At 47.6% G+C, this 15,424-nt stretch overlaps 2 long non-coding RNA genes across 3 annotated transcripts in view; both read left to right on the top strand.

Moving 5' to 3' along the window:
• LOC148683367 (uncharacterized) overlaps positions 1 to 15,424 on the top strand; it is a 101,213-nt gene that overhangs the window by 30,502 nt on the left and 55,287 nt on the right. The gene's annotated exons all lie outside the window — the stretch shown is intronic.
• On the top strand, positions 5,443 to 14,891 carry LOC148683368 (uncharacterized). The gene is made up of 3 exons (XR_015947189.1): positions 5,443 to 5,592; positions 12,645 to 12,725; positions 14,092 to 14,891. It is a non-coding gene; the product is annotated as an uncharacterized LOC148683368 (long non-coding RNA).

Raw genomic sequence — 15,424 nt, 5'->3', positions numbered from 1 at the left:
TTCTACATTTCTCCCATTGCTCTGCTTCCATTTCCACATATAGCACAGACATAGCAGCCTCAGCAGCAAAGCACACCGCCACCAAAACAGCTGCATGCACAGTTAGTTTGGGTGTAACTTTTGCAATTGTAATTTAATACCCCCATAATGGATTTGGATGAGAAAGGACACCTCTCAGATCTGCAGTAGATTCAGGATTGGGAAGGAGGATTAAAACCTGAAGCATTCGGAATGGTCTTAGCAAATGGGTTAGCTGGGTAGGTAGCAGCAGAATGAATCAACGAGGACAAATGTAAAAGGCATGTGCAGGGGAAATGAAGCAAATATACTGTCAAAAGCGGCTACATTGCTTCCGTAAAAGATATAGGAGTTATGGAGAGTAATGAAATTGAGTATGAGCCAACAGTGCGATGCTGAGACACATAAGGCTAATGCTATGTTAAATGCCCAGCCATTTAGAGTCCCTCTCTCCTCTCTGCTGAACCAGGAGGAAAAGAAGGAAAACATGCAGTCTGCATTGCGTTCCGTGATCTGCATTTGCCCTTCACCTTCCTGGTTTTCTCATGCAAAAGTTTGTCCCTAATACAGTGGTACCTCTGGTTAAGAACTTAATTTGTTCTGGAGGTCTGTTCTTAACCTGAAACTGTTCTTAACCTGAGGCACCACTTTAGCTAATGGGGCCTCCTGCTGCCAACACACCGCTGGAGCACGATTTCTGTTCTCATCCTGAAGCAAAGTTCTTAACCAGAGGTACTATTTCTGGGTTAGCGTAGTCTGTAACCTGAAGCATTTGTAACCTGAGGTACCACTGTAGAAGAGGCAGAAACTTGCCTGCAACAGCCTGGGAAGAACTGACCAGCTTACCGCCTTCATTACTGAAGCCCTTTACTTTAGTTTCTCTCTTACTTGTCAATGGCGAGTTGCACCCGTGCACTCATTCATCTAGAGCATTTGTTAATTTTTGTGGGATGTAATCCACTGGGAGCAGTCAAGTACAACATTCCTTGTTTTGCTAGAGTGGACATGCAGGGGAATGTTTGGTCCAGCCAGTCAAACTTCCTGTTCTTCCTGGCCTGGAGCATCCTTCCTTGCATGCGACTAGTGGGTGGGCGTGACCTTTCCAGACATGGTAAAAGGCCAAGGCATGCTGCTACTCTCAGGGGCATAGGAAGGTGGTGGCAGTTTGCCCCGGGTGTCATCCCTGAGGGGGGGTGACAAAACGGCACACCGCGGGGGGCTTGTCCCACTGCCCCCGTGTGCAGTGGCATGGCATGGCCGCCATTCTGGGTGCCCATGCAGCTAACTCCACCACTGGCCTCTCTCTCTCTTTTCCATCTTCCTTTCGTCCTGCGAACTTCCCGGGCTGCTAACTGCAATCATTAGGTCAACCCACATATGGGGTAAACTTGTTTGTATATGCTTGTAACTTTAAGCCTTAAGCCTGCCTCCAGGGATCAAACTGTGCTCTGCCTGATTGTGAGTAAACTTTCTTTTTATTGCTTATGAATAAGACTGTGGCGTCTTTATTCTTTTAGGAGGGATTACCAGGAAAATATTAGAGCACATTTCAATCTGGAAAAGCCAGGTTGAATTGTGTATTGTCTTAAGCAGGTACCCCCAAACTTTGGCCCTCCAGATGTTTTGGACTACAATTCCCATCATCCCTGACCAGTGGTCCTGTTAGCTAGGGATCATAGGAGTTGTAGGCCAAAGTATCTGGAGGGCTGCAGTTTGAGGATGCCTGGTCTTAAGAAACCCACACAAGTTTGCAACAAGTTTTCTGCTGTGTAAAAGGGAATGCACTCTGCTAAGTAAAGGAACTTGCTAGCGGAAGTTTAAAAGGATATTAATAAAGAATATATCCTCTCCTGCCACCCTAAACATTCCCACAATTTTTTACAGCAGAAGCAAATGCTAGCTATTTCATTCCTAGAACACAACTGCTTTGCGGATCTTGCTTCAAATTCCACTGCTCTGTCTCCTCCCTGTGTCAAAACATATTTGCAGCACAGAATCATAAAACTGTAGAGTTGGAAGGGGCCACAGGGGTCTTCTAGTACAACTCTCTGCAACGCAGGAATCTTTTGCCCATTGTGGGGCTAGAACCCACAACCCTGAAACCCTGAGTTTAAGAGTCTCATGCTCTACTGACAGAGCTATCCCAGATGATCATGTCTGACTTAATCCTGACTCCAGAAACAGACATTATGGCACATGCACACGGGTGCCACTATAACCAGTAGCATTGCATCCCCTCCCCCGCTCCCCAATGTTTCATAGTATAAAATATGTGGTGTGATGTCATCACACTGCACATTTCCCTGTCCAGTGCCCCTCTAATGGGCCAATGAGATGGAAGGGAGCGGTGGAACTCATAATATAATTTCATCATGTCACTTTTTTTATTATTTTATTAGTAGACATTAGGAAAGAAAGAGGAGAAGTGGTGCTGTTGCTCTTGGTGGAAGGCTCACACATGCGCTGTAATATCTAATTACAGCCTTAGTCTCACCCCTGGCTGAAACAAAGCATAACTTCTTAAAATCTTACAACTGCATTTGCTCAAATTTATCTTTTGCTAAACTTGCCTCTCCCATTTTTTCTTGCGTTGTTTCTCTCATTGTTCAGAATAAGTTTTTAAGCCCCTCGTCGGGCAAGAGTCAGTATTTGTTTGAATGGTTTGAATTTTTTTACCAAGTCACATCAGGGGGTAGCCAAAATGGTGACCCCCAAATGTTGCTGGACTCACATCAGCAACGACCAGCATCACCAGTGGTTAGGAATGATGGGAGATGGAGCTTAATAATGCCTGGATTACACCAGATTTGCTATTCCTGATACACATTAACGCCACTGCATGCATGTATGATATTGATCTATCCATCTATTTTACATAGTGTGTGTGTGTGTGTGTGTGTGTGTGTGTGTGTGTGTGTGTGTGTGTAGACACACAAAGTACAATATTCATGCTTCCATCACTCTGGGAAGAACCAAGAGTGACAGAGCAGAACTTAATGGTTTCTTACACCATTAGACGCTACAGCGGGTACAGGAACTGCATTATATAACCACAGGCAACTGTATGTTACGTGGAGGGGTTTATATTGGGAAAACGGCACCCTGCACTGTGGTTCCATTCCCATCAAGCTGCTTTCAAGCTTAGAAAAAGGTGTCAGGAAATCTAATAATGGATCTCCCATATCTCATCTGCTCAGCTCTTTGTGTGAGCTTCCTTGAATTACAACGAGTTGCAAGTTACATATGCCAGACACTCTGCCTGATCTCTGTGCATAAGGAGCAGTGAAAACACCATAAGTACAGTATTGGAGGCAATACTTACGTTAGAGGTGCCATTTCTGCATCACAGAGACAACAATATCACAAAGCTAGGTAATATGGATTTTGGGGCCTTTAAAAGTGGCAGAAAAAAAGACAGACAAATCTCACCAGTGTGGTGTAGTGGTTAAGAGCGGTGGACTCGTAATCTGGTGAACCGGGTTCGCGTCCCTGCTCACCCACATGCAGCTGCTGGGTGACCTTGGGCTAGTCACACTTCTCTGAAGTCTCTCAGCCTCACTCACCTCACAGAGTGTTTGTTATGGGGGAGGAAGGGAAAGGAGAATGTTAGCCACTTTGAGACTTCTTAGGGTAGTGATAAAGCGGGATATCAAATCCAAACTCCACCACCTCTTCTTCTTCTTCTTCTTCTTCCTCTTCCTCTTCCTCTTCCTCTTCTCCTCCTCCTCCTCCCAAGTGGCATGATCAGTTGGGAAGTTATCCTTTGCAAACCCTATAGCAGGGATAGGAACTATGTCACCATCCAACGTTGTTGGATTCCTGTTCCCACGGGCCACAGTCAGTATGGCTAATGGCCAGAGGTGATGGCAGTTTTAGTCCAGCAATATACAGAGGCCCACACGTTCCCCATCCTTGACCTGTAGGAATTATTAAGTTACTCAAGATCACAGCTCTTGCACAGGAATGCTTCCTGACACATTGGTGGAAAGGTGAGTGCCATCTTGGTTTTTCCACCCCAGGCATCAAGATACCATGGGCCAAACCCCGTTGTGTCAGCTGTGGGATCCAGCCTGACTCGTGGAAGAGGAACGTAGGCAATCGCTTAGGATAGCAACGAGTTTCAAAGTTGCATGTAATCTGGAAGGGATCTGTTGCAAGCAACATCTGTTGCAATGGGGCAAAACCTCTGTCTGAGAGAACAGAATGACCTGTGAACAATATGAGGGAACGATATGTTCCAGCTCTGGTAATAGGGAATTCAAACAAGTCCTACCTAAGGCGAGGCAAATGTCTTGCCTCACATTCTCCCCTGCTCTGCACCCCAACACACACATGGCTTCTTTCATAGCATCATCTGCTGTGGTGCCGAATTTTTAAATCACCTTCATGGCTTTGCACTGTCTCTTAGGTTTAGCCTATGATGAGTAGATAGGCAATAACGCCGGGCTAAAAAAGCAAAAACATGTATAGGGCGTTTTTGGCCCTCCAGACGGTGACAAGCTGCTGCTGCTGCTGCTGCCCACCGATGGTAAGCCTGCTTGGGGCAGGAGGGCAACGATGTTGGGGAGCCCATTAAACAGACCCCATCCACCTGGGGTCAATTACAAGGAAGACCTGACAGAAACAATTCACTTGAAGAAGTTAGGCCAGAGTCGGAAGCTTTTGAAAGTCCAGGTCCAATTGGCCTCCTTGTGTCACCTGACCCTTGCTGAGCAGGTAGCTGCTATATAGCACCCTCTAATCCAGGCATCCCCAAACTGCGGCCCTCCAGATGTTTTGGCCTACAACTCCCATGATCCCTAGCTAACAGGACCAGTGGTCGGGGAAAATGGGAATTATAGTCCAAAACATCTGGAGGGCCAAAGTTTGGGGATGCCTGCTCTAATCAGAGGGTGAAGCGGATGTACTGTGGAGACTAAGGCAGCAGCGGCCATCTGACAACCTGCCATGTTCATGCAGTGAGTAAACTACCCCAATATGAGACCTGTAGAGATGTGAATGTATTCAAAGACTTGTAGAGCTTGAAGGGTACCCTGAGGGTCATCTAGTCCAACCCCCTGCCATGCAGGAATCTTTTGCCCAACATGGGGCTCGAACCCACAATCCTGGGATTAAGAGTTTCATGCTCTACTGACTGAACTCTCCCAGCAGGTGGGATCTACACATGTTTGCCTCTGTGTATATATGTGAGCCCTTTTAATTGTGTATGCAGCCCCTCATTAAATGCAAAGCTGCATTCTGTGGGATGTATTATTACAAGTACAACATTTTCCTGTTGCCTAGAATGGACACACAGGGGAGTGTGGCTCCAGACAGGGAGGACTTCCTGTCATACCTGCTCTGGAGCTTCCTCCCCCTGTGCGTGTGACCAGGTAGATGTCTGTGACCCTAGTTGACCAGATAAAAAGGTTGGCCACGCAATCATCTCTCTCTTGGACTCTTAACTTTCTTACTCTCACTCTCCTGGCTCTTAGCCAGCACACATAGGATGGAGCCCACAAGCAGAAAGTCAGGCTTCACTTCACTGTAAACACAAGATAAAGCCTGCCTTCAGATTATCGCTGTGAACTGAATGTAAGTAAAACTTTATTCTCACTTTTAAATAAGACCGTGTTGTCTTATTGTTATTTTAAGAGGGAAATTAAGGGGAAACTTACCAGGAACAATCCAGACTGGAAAAGCCAGACTGGATTGCTTAATTAAACGATTCTAATGAATCATCAACTTGCTTCCAATAAGTAGCAAAGGGAATGTGCTCTGCTGTTTACTCACTAGCGTGAGTGAGCAGGGATAATATCAAAACAAGATATCCTCTCCTACCTTTCTTAACATTACCACATATTCTGCTACAGGATGCATTAGTTTAAATTGCAAGTGTGCTTTAGGAGAGCAGCAATGTGAATCTGGGGCAGAGCGACAACCCAGCAGTATACTGTGGCAGACAACTTAAAAGTGAATTGGCTTATTGGGGCAACGTCTGTTCCTGCACGCAGGTGCATCCACAATTTCAGATGGCGCACATGCATATGGCTGTAAGCCTGCCATCTAAGTCCATGTGCTTTCATGCAGGCACATGTGTTTGCTGTGCTTTGTGCAAGGGCTCTGCTGGGCATAGATGCAACCAACCTGCCGAAAGCTTCTTGCGAGAGCTGTGGCTGCTGGCGCCAGGCGCTCCTCTTAAGTAACATCCATATGCCTCCAGTTATCCCTGGGATGGAACTGCCTCTTCTCCCTGAGACCCACCGGGCAGGAAGAGGAGGTGTGTGTGTGTGTGAGTGAGGGGGGGGAGGAAACCACACTCCAGATGGCCAGAGCCGGCTGTATTTGTAGTACAAGCCTCAGCTCCAACAGATGTGCCAGGACGCCATATTGCAGACACAGATGTAGGAGTCAAGTGCTCTGTGAAGACATTACATCTTCTTTGGGAAATGAATTAAAACACACACACACACACACACACTCATGAGCGAAAATATCATTCCAACCACACTGGGCTCCGAGGCAAGAAATATGCAGTGTCTGCACAGGTTGGGGAAATATTCCCTTTTGCATCCTCCCTCAATCCCCCCACCGCTGAACAGAAAAGCATTTCAGGGCATTTTGGATGCCATCCGCTCAGGATTTGCAGAGGCAATTAGAAGCGTTAAGAGGTTTCTTCTGCAGCATGTAAGCAGTAGTGCTTTCGCGTCTGAAAAACTAGCTAATGAAGGATAAAGACTCGGTAGGGAGTGATCCAGGCATTTGTGTCCAACTCAGTCCGCCCAGAGAAGGCCAGTCAAACGATTCCGTGGACTTCCATTGTTTACGTAGGAGGATATTAAGATTGTACTGCTGAACTGGGCGGATTGGGAGATCTGGATGCAATTCCTGGCTCTGCCACGGACTTCCAGCGTTGCCTTAGGGGCTGTGGCAGCACCAACTGCAAGTGGCAATTGCATCCTTGGAACACAGAACACTATTCTTCGTGCAGAGATATGAGGGTCTCCTATCAAATCCCATGCCCAGGGCAGTTCTGTGTGAACGGGGTCACCAAAAAAGCAAACACAATGGCTGGCATTCCAGAGATCATACCCAACCTGGCAGAAAAGCAGGTCTTGGCCCCTGATCCATACTTCTGTGGCAGGCAGAATAGACTTTTCTCGCATTACAATTTAAGAATCCGGGTGATGAGTCACTCCCATCTGAGTATGAAAATAACGTTAAGAAATAACAAGCTACAAATTGTTAACTGCATGGCACTTTTGCATTTGGTTCTTCATTGCTAGGCAAAACATTTCATATTTTACTTGTGAAAGTCCATTCTATTGTTTACTTCCCAGGTTAATTAAGATTTATTAAATTTTAAAAAATCAGCTATCTTGTAGAGCAGGGATGGCTAGCCTGTAGTCCTCCAGAAATTCCTTGATTTTACTTCCCACCATCCCTGATCTTTGGCCATGCTAGCTGGGGATTATGGGAGTTGGAGTCCAATAACACTGAAGGACCCATGTTCTAAAGTTTATGCAGCCCTTCACAATTCCGTTTCTCCTGTAAATTTACTAAACGTGCAGCCTACATCTTTATCCAAATATTTCATCCTACTTGATTAAAATATAGGTAGTAGACCAATTTTAGATACATGTTCCCTCTGCTCTCATTCCACCACTCACATTTTATAAAGGTTTTATCTGGCTTGGTTTGAAAAGCACATGGTCTAGACTCCTCAATGGGGACTTGTAACAAGGCGGGCTTACCTACTGCATATGTGCCAGGGCCGGCCCTACAATGAGGCAGAGTGAGGCAGCTGCCTCAGGCAGCAGATGCTGAAGTGTGGGGAGAGCAGGGCCGGTGCTAGGGTTTTTTGCTCCCTAGGCGAGATCACCTTTTGGCGCCCCCCCCCCCATTAATAAAAAATAGAAAATAAATAAAAATAGAAAATAGAAAAAATAAAAATAGAAAAAATAAAAATAAAAAGTAGAAAAAAAACAAAAAACAAAAAACAGCTGAGAGGTGCGGCGAGATGGTCCCAGGCTTGCGCTCCCCGCGCGCCTCCGGAGCTTTGCTTTCCACAGCGCCTGTCAGCTGTTGCTGAGCGGCTTCAGGCCGCTCTCCGGAGACAGGCGCACGCCTCGGGATAGCGGCCTGAAGCCACTCAACAGTGACAGGCGCAGTGGAGGCGGCCCCAGGCAGCACGGGGGGGCAGCGGACGGTGGCGGGTGGCGGGCAGGCTGGCCAGGAGGGCAGGCGCCTCCATTTTGGCGCCCTAGGCAGCTGCCTAGCTTGCCTTAATGGACGCACCGGCCCTGGGGGAGAGGATGGAGCTGTGAGTGCCACATGACCTGCTCAGAACCCACCAGGCTAACCTGCTGCCCTCAAGTGTAATGTAAGACATGGTCCTTTCATCAGTATTGGACTTAAGATTTGATTGCCAGTCCTATTGGTTTCTGTATCTCTCTTGGGGGAGGGTGCCATCATGTCCTTGCCACAGGCAGCAGAATGTCTTGAGCTGGCCCTGATTTGTGCCACTTTGCTTTCTTCTCTCACATGTAAGCCTTGACGTCTTTTTTTTTTTAAGCGTCCTGTATTGTAGGCCCTGTATAGCTACTCAGTTCAGCTTCTTGATGCAAGCTCAGTAATATCTTACTGGTCATGTGAATAAACTAACTTTGAAAGCTCCGAGGCAACAAGAAAAGTAAAGGACGCCCGGTTAAGTCCAGTCAAACATGACAATGGGGTGTGGCACTTACCTCGCTTTCAGGCCGAGGGAGCCAGCATTTGTCCGCAGACAGCTTTCCGGGTCATGTGGCCAGCATGACTAAACCACGGGACAACCTGACGAGTGCCAGAGCGCATGGAAACCCTATTTACCTTCCCACCACAGTGGTACCTATTTATCTACTTGTGCTGGTGTGCTTTCGAACTGCTAGCTTGACAGGAGCTGTGAGCTCACCCCGTCCCGTGGACTTCAACTGCCAACCTTCCAATCGGCAAGCCCAGGGGGCTCAGTGATTTAGACCACTGCGCCACCCACACCCTTGGTACAAGAGAAGTCGTTATTATGCGATTCAGGCCTTTTCTCTACTAGGCAGTTCCTTCTGTGTGCATTTCTCGTGTGGTACATTGGCACCTGCTGGGTTAAGGGGCCACGCTTGCCTGTGTGTGGTGCCTCAGGGTGCAGCCTGATGCAGATGGCAGAGGGAGAACTCTATAGCTGCCTTCCCCAGCCTGGTGCTCTCCAGGGACTTGGGATAACTTCCTTTGGCCACAGCCAGCAAAGGCTTTTGGGGGCAGCATGTTGGGGGAGGCTGCTCTAAAGGCAAGCAACAAATAGCCTGCCCATCTCTATTTATTCTGGCTCCTCGCCCTGAGATTATGAGTCTTCTGACAGAGGCTCTGACAAGAGTGTTAAAATCTTGAGACTCGCCAACCTTACTGCTGTGGTGTTAAACTTGTTAAACTCGCTGCAGGAGGAGACTGGGCAACGGGACTGTGGAGGAATCACAGGGGGACAAAACAATGGAATGGATCTTCGTGTTGCTGCCAATTTGTTCCTGAGCGCATTTCAATGCACAAGGATTAACCTTTAAATCAGGGGTGAGGGGCCTGTGGCCCTCCAGCAAGGGCTGGCCCAAGATATTTTGCCACCTGAGGCGAACCACAAAATGAAGATCTACATCAGGAACAAGTGGGGATTAAGGATCTTCAGCAGGATCTGATGCTCCTGTGGTTCCTGCCGCCTGAGGCGGTTGCCTCACCTTGCCTCATAAATGGGCTGGCCCTGTCTCCAACTACTGTTGGACCACAATTCCCATCATGTTTTACTGCTGATAATGTTGGTAGTGAAGGAAGACATTTTCACACTACTTCTGCCGTACTTACTGTGTTTCACATCCTTTGTTGTTTAGTCGTGTCCGACTCTTCGTGACCCCATGGACCATAGCACGCCAGGCACTCCTGTCTTCCACTGCCTTCCGCAGCTTGGTCAAACTCATGTTCGTGGCTTCGAGAACACTGCCCAACCATCTCGTCCTCTGTCGTCCCCTTCTCCTAGTGCCCTCAATCTTTCCCAACATCAGGGTCTTTTCCAAGGATTCTTCTCTCCTTATGAGGTGGCCAAAGTATTGGAGCCTCAGCTTCATGATCTGTCCTTCCAGTGAGCTTCCCTGGGGTAGAAAACCCAAGTTGTCTGCAGCAGGTTCCAAGATAGGCCCCTGGTGTCTCCAATCAAAAAATCTTAATAGTGCAGGCCTGGATACAACCTCTGTCTGAGACGGGCCACTGGTCATCCCAGCACCACATCAGTAGCAGTTACCACAACATATCCCCTCACCCCACCCTTTTCTTTCTCTTTACAAAGCAGGTGTGCTGCTGTGGTGCAACACCCTAGGCAGACATGCCCACCATCTTGATTTTCCCAGAGTGCTCTGCCCCCCTGGGCCCCAATGAAAATGGCAGACACAACTCTCAGGTCTTTTACCCTGTGGCAGCACATCTCCTCTGTGAAAGCTTTGTAAAAGAGGAAAACAAACCATCATCTGGTAAGGGGCCAGGGCAGGTGAGGCTGGCCAGGGATAGAGCACTTCCTTCCTTCCTTCCTTCCTTCCTTCCATCCTTCCATCCCTCCATCCTTCCATCCTTCCATCCTTCCATCCTTCCTTCTTTCCTAGAAAGTGTACCTGAGGCAACCTCTGTCAAAAGGTCTGAAGAATGAAAAAGGGAACTGCTGCTTCACTTCCCACTGCCTGACAATGCCCTTTCTCGTTTTATTTATTGAAATAAATAAAAAACCGGTCCTGTTTGTTACCCCCTGCTGCTGCTGCTTGCCTGGCAGGGAAGGGAACAAACAGGCCCCTTTTTCTTCACCCCATCCCTGCAAACAGAAGAAAGAAAAGGGGCTGGATGTAGACACATCAGAGAAGTGTTTCAGTCTCTAAAGCAGGCATTCCCAAACTTCAGCCCTCCAGATGTTTCGGACTACAGTTCCCATCATCCCTGAACACTGGTCCTGTTAGCTAGGGATCATGGGAGTTGTAGGCCAAACCATCTGGAGGGCCGCAGTTTGGGGATGCCTGCTCTAAAGCGTTGTAAATTTAAACAGGGAAAACAGGTAGAGAAAAACGGGACTCCATGTCGCCCTCTTGTGGCACAATGTTATATCGCATGTACATTGCTTTTTCTTTATCAGTCTAGCTGGTTTGTTTCTGTTTTGTTTCTGCCACCAGATAGGCAGGGGGACAGTGCGCGAGCAGTGTGGAAGTGGGAGGGGAGGAGTGGTGCAGTGGTGGGGAGGGGGCCCAGAGGGTATCCTATCCCAGGTCTCCTTCAAACCTGGGAGCACAACTGCCCTTCCACACAAATGACAAGAGGCATAGAAGTTACCTGAAGCCAAAATTGCCAATACTGCACATATTATTACATGCATGTCTTTCTCAAGGAGCTCAAGGCAGTGTATACATAGTAGTTCTCCCTCCTTCCCAGGCCACCCAGCAATGAACTTCACGGATCTGAAGGTTGGTCTCCCAAGTCTTAGTCCAACAATATGCTAACGTATCCCAATGCTGGCTTGCAGTGCAGATCAGCTGCCACCACATGGCTTTCTGCAAAGTGCCACAGACTGCCGACAAGAATGTTTTGTGGCAGCCTGGAGAGAAAAAATGGCACGGCGGCAGCAGATCTACGTGGCGCGTTGCTGCACTCGGGAGGCCCGTTGCGCAGAAAGAGCAGCTGTTTCAGAGACCGAGTTTCAAGCAACCTCTACAGGGCTTGCTGTTCAGGTGAAACCAGCCTCCCCGTAAGTTCCAAATTAAACTTTAATAAGTTCCATATTCTTCCTTTAGCAACAACAACACAACAAAAAGTATCCCAAGCCTGCAATGTAGTTGTCGGCCTTGCAGCTGCCACTTCTGGTGATTTGTGTTTGGAGATTTCACTGAGGTCTTTTGTTCAGTTTACACAACGGGAAACAAAACCCATTGTGTGTGCAGCGGTGGCTGAAGGCATGCGTAGCCTAACTCCCTCCATGCCACAACCCTGTCAGCAACCAATGACACGTGATGTCGAGGGCAGTGATTTGGTACACACCCACCAGAATTTTCCTCTTCACCAAAGCGTTCAGATAGATGTCGTTCTGCTCTGCAGGACTAGAGCAGTTCTTCATTCTATGTCATTAATCAGGCTGCCTACATCTCGAACTCTAGGCACTGACATTCGTGACTGAAGACAAATGACAGATAATTTGAAGTGATGAAAGGGGTATGAAAGAGACGTTTTTGCCTGCAGTGCATTCATCCCTCTATTGTCTCTAGATAGCAAGTTCTTGTGGTGCACTACAAAACCTCCTTGAACATAAATAACATTGGGGCTGCTTCCAGGTGGGTATCTCCTAGTGCTACCCAATCTTCTCTGTTGTAAACTACAAGCAGTATTGCAATTAACTTTCCACACTATCAGGGGTATTGTGGTTTTTTCCATGCGTCTATCCTGCTATGGTCTGCCCACAACAGTGGGTATGACATCGCTGCTGTGACTGCATCTGTTTAAAGCTTTCACAATCACTCTTGTGGTGGGTGCTATTCTATAACCCTGTTTTTATATTTATTTTAACCAATCTTTTAATTATTGCTAATACCAGGGCCTTTTTTTCCAAGTTGGAACTCACCAGAGCTCGGCTCCGGCACCTCTCAAGTAACCACCATTGCCATTCTAAGAGAACAAGGGATGAGTTGATGGTGAGCTCTGGCTAATACACTTTTTTGGCTATTTTATTTTTAATCCAAAGAGATGTATAGTTCTATAACGTCATTCTGCTATGGTGTTAATTTATTAGGGAGCTATAATGCTGCAGCACTACATTACAATAATGTTCATAGCATTATCGTATTATAGCACTATACCTTCTCTTTCAGTCATAATAGGAGTGCTTCCAGGCTGTTGCTATTTCAGCAAATTCAGGTCTTGCGCAATTGGACTTTTTGCAGTAAGGAAAGTGAGGAGAAATGCACTGGAAAGTGTGAGATAACCCTTGCTTTGATGCAATGCCACTTAACCTCCTCACAAACATATGAGTGAACACCCATTAAATAGCCAATGCCATCTAATATCCCTGTAAATAAATCAAGATGAATGCTCAATAAACAGGTCGCCTGGAGGCACCCTCAGTGTGTGTGTGTGTGTGTGTGTGTGTGTGTGTGTGTGTGTGTGTGTGTGTGTGTGTTAGGTGAGTTCTCTTTGCCTCCTTTGCTCCCCAAACTAAAACACCTATCCCAGTGTAAGGGCCCATTTCATACCATTGACAAGAAGCATGGGGGGGGGGGGGCAACAGATGAAAGTTGCATTTCTTTTTTATTTTAAATGTGCTGATTTCCTTGCACTACTTGGCTTAGCTGGGGACAGCTAAGCTTAGCCAACTGTGGATTTGGGGCAATCTGAGAAGCACAGAGGTTACCACCTCATCCAGGTGCAGGGTCAACGCAAAACATTTTGGCACATGAGACAAACTACAAAATGCCTCTCCTCCTGCCAGGGAAGAAGAGTTGAGTGAAGATGTATATCAGGAACAAGGGGAAATAAAGACCTACCTCAGGAACAAACGGGGGGGATCAAATCAGCCTTAGATTCCCACTTCAGCCATCAGCTAAGGCTAATTTGAAACTGATTCCAGAGGGCTGCCCCCGCCATTTCCTCCTGGCAGCACCTCCTATTTGCCAAGAGGCTAAGGTAGATGTGGCACTGGGGGTCTCCTGAGGATAAGGCAGACTCAGCCTCCAGGGAGCACGCCATAGCTATAGCTGCTATGGCAGCATCAGGCAAGGCAATCCTTGAAGGTCGGAACTGCTGCTCCTGTTGATTCTGCTGCCTGAGGCAGTTGCCACACTTTGTCTCTTGGGTGGGCCGGCCCTGCCCTGGTGTCACCCTGATCTGGACAAGAATTTCTCCCCAGGGAGGCCAAGGGTAAGAGTTAGCCTGGAACTACTGGACATGTGTGTGGAACCAAGGAGGAAGAAGAGAAGAGTTTGGATTTGATACCCCACTTTATCACTACCCAAAGGAGTCTCAAAGTGGCTAACATTCTCCTTTTCCTTCCTCCCCCAACAGACACCCTGTGAGGTGGGTGGGGCTGAGAGACTTCAGAGAAGTGTGACTAGCCCAAGGTCACCCAGCAGCTGCATGTGGAGGAGCTGAGACGCGAACCCGGTTCCCCAGATTACGAGTCTACCGCTCTTAACCACTACACCACACTGGCTCCCAGGGGACGGGATTGGGGACGGACGGACAGGAAAGACTGAAATGTCAGGAAAAGAAAGATGTGCCGAAAATAGGAGGAGAGAAAGAGTGGGAAATGAAGCAGATCAGGCTAGGGTAAAAGAGAGGCCCTACAAATGAAACAGTGCGGATAAGAACCAGAGTTGTAAATACCTAGGCGAATTCTCTGCCAACTGCGAATTTTGGGTCCAAGCCAGAATGGCTTTGGATTAGAAGCAAAAGTCGAGAGTCAGTTTTGATTCAGTTCTGAATTTGAATTGTAGGGTCCACATTATGCACCAAGGCATAAAAACCCTACTGATTGGCTAGGACTGCCTTGTCTCCCAGGGTAAGGGTTAAAACACTCCTGACATTTGGTAGGGAAAAAAGCACATAGATTTGAAAAAAACCTATGAAAGCCTCAGCAGAGAACACAGCCAAAACTAACTTTCTGTGTTGGCCAATGGACGTGTTCAAATAGATATTATAGGGAGGATATAAAACCATGTTGAACTTTGAATCAAACCCCAAGCTCCGTGATAGATTTTCTACAACTGCAGACTTTTGGAAGCAATTTGCAGAAATGTGCTGTTAAAAATATTGGCAAAAGTTAAGAACAAAGAAAACGAGAAGAAAGGCTGAAACAAAATAGCGAAGGGAAGAGGGTGGGGGGGGGAGAGAAGAGCAATTGGACCATAAAGGGGGGAGGGGAATTGGAAAAGCCAAATGGATTTATAGACTGCGATGTGAGGAAGGAGGGGCCGGGCTCTTTGAGACGGTGCAGGCTGGAGCTGGGAGAGTGGACTGGGGAAGAAGTGCAGTTAGCCAGCTCTGGGCTCCGACTGCTAAACGTCGCTGCATCTTCCTCGGAAAAGCAAAAGGGATCAGGGGAGCTCACTTTGACACATCTTTTGAGGGTCCTTTAAAACCCCTGCCCTTTGGGGCCCCAGAAGTTCGGCTGAGTCAAGGCCTTAAAGAACATTTCCAAATTGAAGCAGGCTCCTCGTGGCAGGCGCTGCCAAAACTGCAGAGCGGGAGCGGGAGGAAGGGAAGGGAAGGGAAGGGGGAGTTTGGAAGGTGTTTTTGGCTGACGTCCAGGTGTGGAGGTTGGGTGTGCAGGAATGGACCGGGGCTGCTGGGAGGGAACGTGTGTTCCCACTTTGGGAAAGAGAGGGAGAGGGAGAGA

This window comes from Zootoca vivipara, chromosome 15 (assembly GCF_965207765.1).
Source record: "Zootoca vivipara chromosome 15, rZooViv2.hap1.1, whole genome shotgun sequence".
NCBI classification, from domain to species: Eukaryota; Metazoa; Chordata; class Lepidosauria; order Squamata; family Lacertidae; genus Zootoca; species Zootoca vivipara.
The sequence above is the reverse complement of the archived record's forward strand: the minus strand, read 5'-3'. Positions and strand labels throughout refer to the sequence as shown.